Genomic DNA, 6,605 nt, shown 5'->3' on the forward strand with positions numbered 1-6,605 from the left:
TAAACAATTTTCCCTTCGGGAAAGCAAGTACAAAGGCACCTAAAGGACGGTTAGTAAAATGACTGAACTCAGTTTTCACAAATAAATAAGAATTTATCCGCAGACGTGGTCAATCCCATGGTGAGCAGTAGGATCAAAACGTGTGATGCAGACTAGAATAAAAGGCGTATTTTAGCAGCGTGAACAACAACGTGCCTGCGTCTTTCTCCTGCTTCTACCTTAGATACTATGAACTCTGTTTACACTGATCAGCGCTCAGTTCTAGGACATAAATATGTACCGAGCCTACGACCGGCAGATATTCACTGTGTGAAATACAATGATGAATAAGACACAGCCCGGTGCAAAGCAATTTACAATGTAATAGGTTTAGACAGAAATGTGTGCAAATAACAGCAAATCACTCAAAATGAAATTCAGGAAATCCCCAAAGTCTGGACAGAGTTCTCGTCAAGGTTGCCAGCAGCTGTTCCTGTCTGGACCTGCTTTCCCTCAGCCAACAGCACGAAGCTCAATTAGAAGAAGCAGGGCTTTGCAAATGCTCACAACTGCCCAGCCCCGCCCCCACCCTGTGCTTATACCAGCCAGCCTGGGCCCCTGTGTTAAGAGTTTGAGCCTTGAGTCCCTCAGCCTGCCATCTAGCTGGCTGTTTTGGATACGGTTGCGTTGGGTAAATATTTTCTCAAGGCTGCAAATTTCTAACAATTTGGGTAAACGAACTCCAAAGTTTTTGGTGTTGGGCCAACCACACTTTTTCTTTAGGAAAAAAAAAAAAAGCCTCATTCCTTCTCCCTCTGCCTTTTAAAGACATGTGGGTAAGTGTTTTGGATTAGCTGTTCTTTCCCCCTATCCCGCCCCCCTCTCTGGTTTGGTTGAACGTGGGAATGTGGACAAACCATGTTTAAGAAGGTATCTCATCTTGATGAAAGCAGGCCCAATTTAACAACTTCAGATTCCCACCTATACGCTGACAGAAGTCCCACCCTGTAAAATCACCCATTTAAAAGGGTAAAAAGAAGTCTCAGGAAACACCAAAGTGCTTATTTGGTGGAAGTGTGTGAGTGTGTGTGTGTGTGTGTTTGTGTGTGTGTGTGTAGTGACCAGCAAAATGGCACGGAGAATAAAGATGCTTCCTACAAGCCTGCCCACCTGAGTTTGACCCACCTACTTCACATGGTGAAGGAGAGAACCCACACGGTGTAAGGATTCTTCTCATTCCCACACGTGCACCATGGCACGTGAGTCTCAGCCCCACGTGCACATACCTAATAAATTAAGTACAAAACTACATAAGTAGGACATCTTGTAGTTTAGATTCATAGAAACAAACCTCAGAGACCTCAGGCATGCGTCGACTCACTGGGCAACATCTCCCAGTCCTGACTTTTTTGAGACTCTCACTATCTAGCAAAGACTGACCTTGAACTCACTGTTTAGATCAGAAATGATGGGGAACTTGTGATCCTCCTGCCTCAGCCTCCCAAGCAGCTCAATTACAAGCCGTCAGACATGATCTCTTATTTTAGAATTATTCTGTCTGTCCATTCACTTGTCCGAGATTGGCAGGGTTTATCCCAGGGACTATTAACAAGTGATTCCAGCTCCAGGAGAACCAGTAGCCATTTCAAAGGCAGACATTATTGGGCTGCACCCTGCTTTACCTCCTCAGACACCGTGGGGGAGAGGACAGCAACTGGCAGTTTAGCAAGTCTTTCTAACACACCCACAAGTCTGAGGCTCGCTTCTTTGTGCCCTATTCGTCAGGTGTATTAGTCAGGGCTCCTTAGCTTAACTGGATTAAATCCAATAGAGAAGCTGTTAGGCCACAAAAATGAAAATTTCAGGGAGTAATACTTCCTCCTGAATAATCTGTGAAAAATAGTATATACATATATAATTTTTTTTCCCAATAGCTTCAAACGCCCTGCTCTGTTAACTAAACACTACTCCGGCGGGGTTATCCATACCTTACTCCCAGGTAAACCAATCCTGCCTGGTTTCCTGTTGCCACACAACTGATACTTCAGCAAGATGTTTGTGATATTCAGTTCCTCTACCACATCATGTCCATGTAACCCACAGTCACTGGATCCAGGACACAGCCTGGGCTGAGACGTTCTCCGGGCTCTTACGCCATCAGAGAGCTTGCCTTAGCTTCATGAAGAGCCTCTTGTTTGACCTTTGCATGAAAATCCTGTCTGCCCCCACCCTTCCTTACAGTCTTATGAACTCCTATTTTATCTAGGATCTGACCCATATTCTGTCAGGAACTGTTTTATTATTTCTAAAAGCTGATGCTTATTTCAGCAAAGGCACCTGATGGTAAGGATTATAGGAATTTCATGTATCCAAGGGTTGGGTGATTAAACCTCACAGGGTACAAAGGCTGTAAGTATCAGATAACACTTACTTGCCAAGTTCCAATGTGTATCAAGGAACATGACATTTGTCCCTAATCTCCAGTCTGTCTCATTCACCTAATGGGTTTGAGAGAGGCTATTCATGTTTAGTACTGCTCCTTCCTCTCTTCATTTTGGGGGACTTGTGAGGGGACCCTTCAAAAGAAGATGTCTTTACCGGAGCAAAACAAGCATGGGAATGTGGGCAGGCTGGCCATTTTGTAAGTTCATCTTTAACCAGATGGCTTCTTTCATATCTGACGGGAAATTACTAATGGTCTCGTCACTGAAAGGTGCCCTTCTCCAGAACTGCTTAATCTGTAGCAAGAGACACTTGATTCCCATTTGCTGGAGTTCATCACTGGTCTCTCAGGTGATTTGAAGCACTGGAGAGGAAGAAAGGGGCTACTGTTATCACAATAAAACTAAATAGCCAACAGCCATATCTTCTGCTATCTCTAGCCTTCCTGGAGATTCATGTAATACCTCACTGAAAACTGCCATCTTTGCCATTTCAATTGGAGTTTGCTGTAAGCGAGAGACTGCTCGGTTTTTTCACCAGATGCATTTTTCTTTTGCTTTATAAAAAGTAACAATACATCTAGATTTTAAGACAGCAAATGGCAGCCCCAGATAAAGACACTTCTCACCTAGGCATCATGTATGTAAGTTTGGCCAGTGAGGGCGCACAGAAGGAGTTCACTGGAAATGAGAACAAAGGGTGTCCTTCGCTTCCGGAATCTTCCTTGCCGTTTGTTGAACTGCAACCTTAAGGTCTGGACAGAGGGTGGTCCTTCTGAAGCATGAACTGAGAGGCAGAACAGGCTCTTACGTGCTCAAGACAGCAGACTGTTCAATAGTTAGGAATTTTGCAAGCTCCTTGTGAAATCCTTGTGGCTTGAAACTGTTCGTGGTAGGGAGATTTTTCACCATAGGAATTAAGCAAGTGCTACACAAATCAGGACTGCCTCTTCTCTGCCCCTTGCCCTAAAAGCCAGTTTCTTCTCACACTACTGTAGAGATGGTAGAGAAGGGCCCTGAGGCCCTGAGAGTCATCAACAGCTCATCATCCAAGCCTTCATCTAGATGAGAGAAAACTCAGTCTCCCTCTTACCTAGTTATTTCCCTGTCTGCTTTCTGCAGGACAGAGCCAAACTGAATTCCCACACTGATCCCTGGAGTCCAACCACCACATGCCTATAGCTTTGTGACAATAAGGAAACTAAAAAGTACCATCTGACTAGCTTTGCTTAAGCCAAGGATCCACGTCCTTAGCATAGTCTGCAGCAGACTTTATTTTGGTTCTAACACAATTCTAACCAGCAGTGCCCAACCATGGCTGTTCAAATGATGCTGCTTTGCTGGCAGAAAGGTGCGAGAGTGTATTGGAAGCAGCCTTCAAGTGCCCAATGCAGTGTAAGGCAGAACACCCAAGAGAAAGCAAGAGAGGACTGTCCCAGAGACAACAGAGGATGGAAGCCCTTTGGCCTTATGAAAGGCCCAGATACCACGGCATCAGGGAAGACTGGTCAACCTCTATAGCTGGAGGTCTGTGACTTCAGGAGCGCTAAAGGGACTGCAAAGGCCACTGACACAGTAGTAAACGGAAATGCATTCCAATCGACTTTGACATGATGACCTTTAATCCCACTGAATCAATGATGGTAGACAAATTCTAGGGTCTAAATTTAGCACTAAATTACATATACGTAAATGAATCCAGGCATGGTCTGTTATTAGTGCCTTAACTCATGGCTTGGAGATCTGAGCTGAAGCATACAGATAGGAGATTCTTGTCAAGTAAAAGAGAATATTGCAGAAGGTGACAGTGCTCCCAGAGAGGAAGTGGGCTGTTGTGTCCATGATGACAAATCCCCTAGTAACTGCCATAAAATGCCATAGGAATGGGCCCCCATGAGGCCCCAGTTCCTTCACTGATGCCTGATTTTAAATGGATGTACAGGGGTGGGCGAGATGGCTCAGTGGTTAAGAGCACTGACTGCTTTTCTAGAGGTCCTGAGTTCAAATCCCAGCAACCACTTGGTGGCTCACAACCATCTGTAATGAGATCTGATGCCCTCTTTTGGTGTGTCTAAAGACAGCTACAGTGTACTTATATATAAAATAAATAAATCTTTAAAAATAAATAAAGTGGGTAAACACACACAAAAAAGCAAGCTTTATTAGAATCTTCACTGTCTCCTTTGAAGAAGATGCTAGGAAGGGATATTCCCTCTCCTCCTCTGGGTCAGCTGCCTTCCTAGGAATGAAGGGAGTCACTGAATAGGGGACTTTAAAGGCCACAGGAAAAGCCAAACTCTCATAGTACCAAAGAACCAGAAGAAGCATATTTGGGCTCTGACCAACATCCCAATGAAAAACAGGAGAGAAGAAGCAGGAGAGAGAAAGCAGAAAAGTTGCATCTTAGAAAGATGGACAGAGCCAAAGAGCTCGTGCTGGTTGGTAGGGACGAAACTAGGAAACAGGAATTCTGGAAAGGAAGAGAACAGAATCTCTTAAAGGGATAATTATTCTACCTACGTTTTAAGGATGGCATCAGGTGAGCCTTCCTTCCTGGACTGGTCCTGCTACCCTTTGAAGAGCAGTGGTTGCCTGACCCAACCGGACTATTGGATTTTTCCCCCAGCCAGAGTGCCCATCCTTTTGACCTGAAGGATCTAGTTACCCTTAATAGACATTTTCTGCTGTTGTGTCTCCTCTGCCTTAGTGTACTGTGTACTGAGTGGGCATCATGAGTTGCTGAGGAAGGCCTATCCCTAAGAACAACATAAAACTCTACATCACGGTCCATGTTTAAAGAACGCGCAGATCAGAAGAACGGGGATGCAGGAAGTCAGCCTTTTCGTAGACACAGTTCTCTGATGAAAGGCTTTAGAGAAGACAGATGACGCATTTTGCAGAGTAACTGAAGTCCCTTCCCAAGTCTCTTCTTACCTGGGGAGAACAGGACTAGTCCCTCCACAGGATCAGACTGGAATAGATGTGGTTTGCCACTGTCAGCACCAAGCTGTCTGAGTGATGGGTGACGTTGTGGGGGAAAAGTCACATCACTGAACTGGAACAGTACCTGATCCTCAGTGCTGGAAGGAGTAACAGAGACAAACTAATGTGGAGAGGGTGTGGCAGATGGCCAGCTGGGTACTCTCTGGAGTAGCAAAAGCCGGAGGGTTTCTCATAGCTCTTATCAACTATGGAGAAGGCTAAAAAGTAGCCGGATTGAAGCCGACAAGCTTTACAATTAAGTGTGTATCATGGTGCGAAGCAGAACTCTGTACCATCATCATCAGAATCCCACCTTCATCAAAGATCAGCCGAAAAGTCCTCCTAAGAGCCAGCACCTGAACCAACTCAGGGGTACATGCCTTTAACCCCAGCACTTAGAAAGCAGAGGCAGACAGATCTTTGGAATTCAACGCCAGCCTGGTCTACAGAGCGAGTTCCAGGACAGCCAGGGCTACACAGGGAAATCTTGTCAGGGGATGGGGGTGGGGGTGGGGGGAGGATATGGGGAGACAGAGACATCAGATTTTCTATAAACGAGAGAGAGAGAGAGAGAGAGAGAGAGAGAGAGAGAGAGAGAGAGAGAGAGAGAAGAGAAACAGAGAAGCATAGTCAACGCTGGTCAAATAAATAGCTAAAACCTACAGAAAAAGATAATACAGCAGTCTCACTTGGGCAAGGAAGAGCCTTCAGATTCTATAGCAAGAGATGCGGGTTGGGGAGGCAGGTGGAGGAGTGGGGGTGCGGGGAAGTGGGGGGTGGGTGTGTGTTAATACTAAGGATTATCACCTCCACCTCTTCACCTCTTTGGAGGAGGAGGCAGAGGTTTTGAAAGCAACTGGCTCTAGACGTTTTAAAGAATACTGCCAGTCTTGAGATGTTCTAGAGTGTGTTTTAATAAACTGGAGGAGACACCAGTCAGGGCCCTGAGCGGAGATGCCATAGGGGAAGCTTAGGACAGGCGGCAGGCAGAGAGTTTTGACAGAATACACTTAGTAGCAATTACAGGAAAAAGCAATAATGGTCAAACCCTTTCATGTTTGTACCCAGATACAAGCAAATCTTCCCACTAGCCTGCTCCTATGTGGGTGTTTGCAGTTCCTGAATACAAGGTGAAGGCCTCCCTCCACAGAGCTATCTATGGGGACAGGAGGGACAGAGTGGTGATTGTGAGGAGGTTGCAGT

The sequence above is a fragment of the Micromys minutus genome, assembly GCF_963924665.1.
Source record: "Micromys minutus genome assembly, chromosome: 22".
Lineage (NCBI taxonomy): Eukaryota > Metazoa > Chordata > Mammalia > Rodentia > Muridae > Micromys > Micromys minutus.